The sequence below is a fragment of the Labeo rohita genome, chromosome 20, assembly GCF_022985175.1.
Source record: "Labeo rohita strain BAU-BD-2019 chromosome 20, IGBB_LRoh.1.0, whole genome shotgun sequence".
Classification (NCBI taxonomy): domain Eukaryota; kingdom Metazoa; phylum Chordata; class Actinopteri; order Cypriniformes; family Cyprinidae; genus Labeo; species Labeo rohita.
Window position 1 is genome coordinate 23313758 of NC_066888.1, and position 8966 is coordinate 23322723.

Below are 8966 nucleotides of genomic sequence, written 5' to 3' on the forward strand. Positions count from 1 at the left end.
GGATCAAATAAATGCAGGCTTGGTGAGCATAAGAGACTTCTTTAAAAACATTAAAATCTTGACTAGTATTGTGTATAGACTTACAAATCCATTTTCTTAATATCAGAAGGTCATGTTTGTGCAGCCTTCTAGGTTTCTTATTGACAAGTTAATTAGATTAGAGAGCAGGGACATTTAGAGATTTTCCTCAGACAGGTCACAAAGGGCAGGGAACTACTTGGAACACTCCAATCAGCAGAGTTGGATTAAGACCAGATCCAAGGAGACATGCTGTGAGAGACACACGTTTCCATCTGCCAAGCTGGTCAGAACCAGTTAACAGTTCCTTCACGGTCAGTCCCTACAGCACCAAGAAAAAGCATGCCTGTGAACAGATTATGCTTAGTCCTGCATTAGTCCTGTCCTATGCTTAGTCCTGTTTTTACTAGAGATCCATTACTGATGTTATGTAGCTAAAGCTGTCTGTCAGGTCAAGTCATCTGGTAGTGTATGTACTATATCAGGGGTGGCGAACGCCGGTCCTGGAGAGCCGCAGCCCTGCAGAGTTCAGCTCCAATCCTAATTAAACTCACCTGCCTGTTGCTTTCCAGTAACCCTTCAGACCTTGATTAGCTTGTTCAGGTGCGTTTGATTAGGGTTGAAGCAAAACCATGCAGGGCTGCGGCTCTCCAGGACCGACCTTCGCCACCCCTGTACTATATCTTCTCCTCTAGAAATGGTTTTTCAGTTTTCAGAAAAATCAATGTATATCATATTTAAGATTTGTCTTCAGGAGCTAAATCTTATCGCAATGATGCACGTACAACTCCATCGTTTAGCAAAAGAGTAGCTTCATTTAGTAAGTCAGCTGACATCTCATGAACTCAAGTCTTGGCACTCTCATAAAGTTGTTTTGTGCTCTTTCCTAGAAAGCCTTCTTGAATCAAACTCGTGACTATAATGGTGTCCATTAATTTGGGTGGTAATGTGCATCCCTTTTTAAAGTGTATGGTTGTGGCAACATCCATAGTGATAGTTTTACTGGAGGGTTTTTTCATCCTAGGATCAGTGGTAATGCACCCTTTGACTAGTCAGAATTCAAATGGGAACAGTTTTTGGTAAACTTGTGGTGGAGCACTGATAAACAATATATATGGTTCAAAGTTTGGAATAATTACCTTTTTTTGTACGTTTTGGAAGGAAGTCTCTTATGCTCACAAAGGATGCATTTATTTGAACAAAAATACATTTAAAACAGTAATATAATGAAATATTGATTCAGTTTAAAATAACAGTTTTCTGTTTTGATATATTTTAAATTGTCATTTACTTCCATGATGGTAAAGCTGAATTTTCATCAGCCATTACGTATGAGGCACTGCATCCTCTAGCAGACACTATGGGGAATGTTGCAGGACCAGTGTCCTAACACAGACACATGATGCACAGATTGTGTGTGTCCTCAAGTGTCCTCGGGCACTCTTTCCATAACACTCACCTGCCTTGGTCTTTCACACACACTCCAAAAAGATGGCTCCTGAAGACAACAAAAGTTGGTGACGTATTCAGTTTTACTTCTGGGCACCCGCCTATGACATCACTGGCCACATGGACCAATAGGATTGGAGTTTTCCCACATGGGCTTCACCAGTTATATTTATCAGTCCGGCTATAGTCTGTAACAGCTGAATATTGCTGATGGATAGGAAATGCTTGCATACTAATTTGGAATTAAGCTCATCCTTTATTCATTATGCTTGAGTAGCTACAAGTGTTTGATTGCACAACATAGCTCTGCATCATAGCTCAGTAAACTAAATTAACCCTTTATGGGACAGTGATGATCACTGCAAAATTTGAGAGCAGAGTTACACTCCTGATAGCACACATACATCTCGGAGACGTCTATTTGACGTCTACATTTACATCTGCAATACGTCTATTGGACATCTATTAGATTTAAGATGTTTATGATTTAGAATGTATGAAAAACTGACATCTTACAGACGTCTGCCAGACAGCAGATGCTTTTCAGATCAAGAGATCTTTAACAGACATCTTGCAGATGTATGTGTGCTATCTGGGAAAGCATTTCAATTAATTCTGATACCAAAGTAAGCCTAAAAGACATTTCAGTGTAGTAGTGCTACTAGTGTTAAAGATTTGAAAAAGATTTTAATCACTGCACAAAATAATGTTCTTATTACACAATCTTAACCAGTTTGATAAATGTTATAACCTCCGTGTATCCACCTTAGTTTTCTGGCTTTAGATTCATTAGCCAGAATAGCTGCTACAAGTAAATAACTAGAACAATAACAAAGTGCATTAAAACTATTTGCGCTACAAAAAGCCGTTTTCTGTTAATGTGCGAGACTTCCGCTTCATTAGTCACAGTACAGAAATAACTAGAAGAAAAACAAAGTGCATAAACAGTAGTGATGATTCAAAACTTTTGTGAATTTGTTTCAGGGTTGCCAGGTTTTCACAACAAACCCCGCCCAATTGCTACTCAAAACTAGCCCAAAAGTAGCCAAATCGCGTTTCAAGGAGGGTCCCCTAGGAAAAATAGGAAAATACAAGTTTTTGGCAGGATTTTCCTTGTAAAATTAGCATTCCAGGGGTTAAATATTAGGTTATTAAGGATGCTTCAACCCGCGTATATGAAAAACAACCCACTGCAACAGTGTTAAAGTAGCCCAATTCCGCAGGAAAACTGCGGACTTGGGAACACTGATTTGTTTCGAAACGTGGTTAGGACCGCGGATCAAACCACCAAAGTCACGTGATTTTAATAAACGAGGCTTCATTACATCATAACTGTTCCGAAACGTTTCAAAATTTCAATGGCTTGCCGTTGTGGGGCAATGATCTCTGTAAACCCGTGAATCATGTGAGTTCATTGAGTTTACAACAGCGTATATGGTTTTTGCCTGATCTTGGATCAGTAGACGTTTTTAACTAGATATTTGTGTAATAAGAAGTAAAAGGATGAGAAGCAGTTAACAGTCTCAGGAAGCGAATGACACCGGAAACGAGACGTCTTAAATTTACAAATGGCCGCGCCCACTCTTACGGGAAAAATAAGGTGGATAAAATCAACATTTACAACAATGGAAGCGAATGACACCGGAAGTCTCACACGTTAGAGTGTGAACAAATGGTCGCGTTCAGGGGAGAATATTATCCGATGGCCAGCTGTTAAAAAAATGTTAAATCAGTATTTCACGTCATTTGGTTAATAGCTAAGAAATATCTAAAAAAATTAAAAATAAACTCCTTAAGGGTGCTGCTATCCCAGTTGACCATGATGACTATCTGACTTTAAAATGTGGTGATTTAATCTAACGAAATTCTTTGCTTCTGGCCTCCCTTAATCCACAGTAGACAAGTCACATCAAAAATTGCCTTAACGATGTAACCTGATGTAATACAATGAGGCCTGTAGTTTAATGCTGTAAATAACACTGACTGTTTGAAATTCTTTGTGCCTGAAAGCCATCTGCATTTATGTGTGAAATAATAGAGTGTCACATTTAGGTATGTCTTTTTAACTCCTCACACTGCTCAAGGCCATTAAATAGCAAGTGCAGGTTTTTCATCCACAGACTCGGGTGTTATCGGGCACTCAGAAGGCTGGTCAGATGGACTGTCTGACTGTTTTGTCCTTTACAATGATTGTACTGCTTTTTTATTTCTGTTCATCCTTGCCTTCAAGACAGCTAAAGCAAGTGCATTGGGTACAAACGCAGTATTGTCGTAGCTGCATGGCTGATTTAGTAAGATGATTCAGTGAAGGCCACCATGCTTTGTGATTTAAACAATTTTTAAATATCTATTAAAAAGAAGATTTGGTGGAATGTAATCACCAGTTTATATTTTATAATAAGATGGCAGGTACTATCTAAAATGCCTTTTTCCCCTAATTATTTTGGTGAGAATGTCTTATGGATAAGTGACTCATTAAGGTTCAAGGTCTTAGACCGTTAGTGTTTTCTAATTTAATGCCATTTTTCTACAAATTATATTATCCACATATAATTAAATGAAAAGTTTAATTGACAAATTTACTTGTTTCACAATGCATTAGTATTTGGTTTGACCTTATTTTACTTAAATAGACGCAAGAGCATTTGACTCTACAAAAGAGTTCACATTAACTTTCTTCTTCAAGTTACAACATGAACTTTCTTTGTTTTGAAAAGTTTCAACATTTTCAACATTTCTGTTTATTTCTGGGTTTAAATGTGAAAAAAGCTCCTTGATTGTCAGGCTGACTTGTGGACGTCATTGCAAAGAATGTGTCTTTGTGCTTCAGCTCCGGATGCGAGACATTCTGGACATTCGTGGCTTAAAAAATAATTTTTAATAGTTACAGAGGGCACATTGTTAAATAATATAGATTGTATTACTAATACAGCTAAATGTGCAAGTCTTACCGTTTACAATTTTCAGTAAATATAAAATCATATCTCTTTGTCATATCTTCATTATCCTCTAAGAAAATGACTGTGATTTTCATCCTTCATGAGAAAATGCTGCAGATCATACAATTTAGCCTGTATGCAGGCTGTTTTTAATCTGACTTTTTATGTGTCACTGGCTACAAATATATCCAAATACTGCATATGTGTGTGAATCTGCTAATGCATTTTTTTGATATGTTGCCAACACTTCAAGCTACTATTAAAGGTGCAAATGGACCTCCAAATACAGCACTCTCCTGTGGTGCTGACATTTTCAAATAAGCTGCTTACATTTTACTAACATCCTTTATCAAACAATGTGTTTTGAAAACAGCATAAAGTGTAAAGCAAAATTCATGATTTTCCCCCCTGAGTGCAAAAACCTTGAACAAAATGAAACAATTAAATTTCTTGCTTGGAAATGTATGCATATTGATGCATATTTAAGTAGCTAATTTAAATATTTAAACATCTCAGTTCAGAATACTTCTAAAAAATGTTTTGTATACATGTTATAATTAAAGATTTGTGAAGCAAATGTATGCTTTTAGTTAATACAGTATAGAGGTTTGGGCTAGTTGTCACATGTTTTACTCTTGTGAATGTTTCTCAGGTTAGGTTTAATGCTCATGCTCCAAAAATGCTATAGATAGATGTTGATATCGGATATACAGGTATCACCTGCACATGTCTTTCCTGTCATCTCAGGTTTTCAATTTAATACACCAGATGTGGCTAGCAGCAACCAGGAAATACAGCATGTGAAAATTCACACATTGCAATAACATCGCAAACAGAATAACTCCAATAGTCAGGGTACAAACAGAGTCATTTGATTTGATATAGAATTCTAAAAAGGTATCTTAACTAAAAAGATCAACCCAAAGCAAACAAAGTAAAATGAAACAAAAACATTTAAGTATGCACTCACGTAATGAAGGTTATTTTCAGTTTACTTTTATTTTTGCTCTTCTAAATCCACCTTTGTCATCAGCTCTGAGTAAAACTCAGATGCTGTTATTGAGTCCAGATGCGTATCTCCTTCACAGACATCATGATAAATATTATCAGTTTATGTCCTTCTATCTGTCTGTCTGTCATTCCATCTGTCTATCTATCTATCAAGGTTTTGTCATGCCATCATTATTGCTTGCCTTGACATTTATGATATTATTTCAGACAAATTTGGCATTTTGCAGCTGTACCTTTTAAATTTGCATGCTGGTTAAGAGTTAATCAACACATCGTCTTCCTTCCAGTTCCAACTATAATATAGGTACATTGTGACCTTACATGAATATGCATGATGAGAGCTACTGAATGAATGTTGTTTTTCTGAAGATGAATTTGGCCTTGCAGATGAAGGGAAATGTTTTGTTTTGCATTCCAACTGTGACAAGGAATTTCCATCTACATCATCAAAATTGTCAGTCATCTGATTGTCAGACATCTGAAGAGGGGAATATCAACATCTTCCTCTGATAATACATGCATTCTGTCTTTCTACTCTTTTTTATCCTTTCCTTCTAATTGCTTATGTGTTGCTGCCTCCTTGATAGAGCCTTCAGCCAATTATAATGCAAATTAGCACAGTATATGACATATGTGGTTTTAATTTATATTCAGGTAAGTGTGACACTACCACACACACTTTAGTCTGATTATATTGAGCTGAAGCACATGTGCCTAACCAAGCACTAGGGATGTTTACTAAATCCTCTCAACCTGCAGCCACTGAATCAGTTTGCGTAACTGGATGTGAGGCCATTATTACCATAATCCTATATGAACACTTTTTCCCCCTCAGATTATGGCATTCCTCTAACACACAAGTATTTTTTTAAATGAAGGCAAATAAAAATATTGCTTTGAATTCATATTTTGTAGCTTTATAAAAGCTTTTTATAAGCTTTTTTCCAGGCTCTTGGTTTAAAAAGTATGAAAGTGAATGAGAGGTAAGACTGGGATATTCAAGGAATGGGATGTAGGTTATAACAGAAATATAAGAGCTTTTGTCTATGTATATAATTATTTAATATATAGGCATGTGTAAGCATTAATTTGTGTTTTTAGTCTTTCAATATTTAAAATACTCTTCTTGAACATTTTAGTCACTTGAAATACTTGAAATTTGAGCATTGTGCATTGAATATACATTGAAAAGTCTGTTAATCTGGAGGCAGCAGAGAGAAAAACATGTTTTTATTGGCTTTAAGATCATTTTTGGCTGAACAAGGAAAAAGGTTGTGTGAATTTGTATTAACTAAAACAGGAAACCAGTGTTTGCGTAAATAACAGGGAGACTGCATCTGTGCATCCCTTGAGCATGTTCAAGTGTGCAGCTAATTGTACTTTTTGTTTCTTCAGCAGTTGGATGGACACTTAATGATCTATAATTACCAAAAATGCAAATGCAGAAATTTATTAAAGAAGAATTTTTATACAGCTCTTTGCCATACACTTACAATCCATATTAATATGAAATGCAAAAAAGGGCACACATTTGTCACTATACTGTTCCTTTGAGGTTTATGGATTTGAACAGTGTGACAAGAGTTTGATTGGCCTGAGTATCCTCACATCCCCTTTCCTCTGCCTAATTTTATTGATGCTCTCACCAAATTCAGAAATAAGTTTTTCAGTATCACCAATTTCAGTGTCACATTTGACATTTACTGCACATTTACCTTATCTTGCCATAGCAGACAAAAGACTCATCATGACTGAAATTAAAGAAGTGTTTAATTTGCAACTTCTTGTTGGTTTAATTTAAACCACTTGCTTCTAATATAATTCAGGCCTGAAACAGGGGATTTCCAGTTCCCAGCATGCTTTGCATTAGACTGAATGGGATCAGAAATCTCTGAATAGTTTTTTTGTTTTGAGAAAAAAAAAGTGTTAAGTATTTTGTTGTCTTGAAATAGATGAGTTTCTGTTGTAGTTTTGATGAAGAGTAGAGCTTGCTTATTTTTGAGGCTATAGCATAAAAAGAGTTTGTTGAATATGATGCTGACAATCAAAGATAATTCCTAAGTAAACAGTTCTTACTATTACATGCTGTCATATGGCTAAAAAACGGTCGCATCAGCATGCGTCGTGGTACTCTTGAAAACGCATGGCAAAGACTGATACGGAAGAGATGAAGTTAAATAAAGTTGTTTTTGCTTTCTTTTCACACAAATGATGTCACATGGACTGTTTAAAGAATGTCCTCACTACCTTTTTGGGCCTTGAACGTGTCAGTTGCGTTGCTGTCATTGCAGGGTCCGAAAGCTCTCGGATTTTAACAAATACATATTAAAGGAGAACTCCACTTTCAGAACAACAATTTACAAATAATTTACACACCCCCTTGTCATCCAAGATGTTCATGTCTTTCTGCCTTCAGTCGTGAAGAAATTATGGCTTTTGAGAAAAGCATTTCAGGATTTTTCTCCATGTAATGGACTTCATTGATGACAAGAGCACATTTTGAACTTCCAAAATGTAGTTTAAATGCAGCTTCAAAGGGCTCTAAACGATCCCAGCTGAAGAAGAAGGGTCTTATCTAGTGAATCGATCTGCCAGTTTTTTCAGGAAAGTAAAAATTTGTATACTTTTTAAGCACAAAAGCTCGTGTAGCACAGGCTCTGGGATGCGCGTCCACAACACTACGAATCACGTCTAAGTTCATCGTCTGTGTACTCCGGCTCAAAAAGGTCGAGTATGGCGAAAAACTCCATCTCATTTTCTCCTACAACTTCAGAATTGTCCAACATCGCTGTACCTTTTTGTTTGTAAACAGCGTTTGACTTACTTGCACTTTCTTAGTCTTTGCGCATTTGCTTTGTAAACACTGGGTCTGTAACTCTGCCTACGTTCCGTGTGACCTTTCGATGTGATTCAATAGTACATAGCGTCGTGGACGCGCATCCCAGAGCTAGTGCTACACGAGCTTTTGTTCTTAAAAAGTATACAAATTTTTATTTGCCGAAAAGAAATTACTGATCATTTCGCTAGATAAGACCCTTCTTCCTCAGCCGGGATTGTTTAGAGCTGTTTGAAGCTGCATTTAAACTACATTTTAGAAGTTCAAAATCAGGGCAGCAATGAAGTCCATTATATAGAGAAAAATCCTGAAATGCTTTCCTCAAAAAACACAATTTCTTCATGACTGAAGACAGAAAGACATGAACATCTTGGATGACAAGGGGGTGAGTACATTTTTTTGTAAATTGTTGTTCTGACAATAAAGTTCTCCTTTAATTTGTTTTCCAAAGATGAACAACGGGTTTGGAGCGACAGGAGGGTGAGTAATTAATAACAGAATTTTCATTTTTGGCTGAACTATTTTAATAATAGAGTTATTGCAATTCATTATAGGAAATTGTATTATTTTAATACAATAATGAATAACGCGGACAAACAAATTTTATATATTGCTGTCCACCCGTATGATTTACATAGCCTGCTTGTGTATACACATGACTGCATGATTGACAGATCTATTACATGGTGGGCGGGGCTTTGTTGACTAGAACT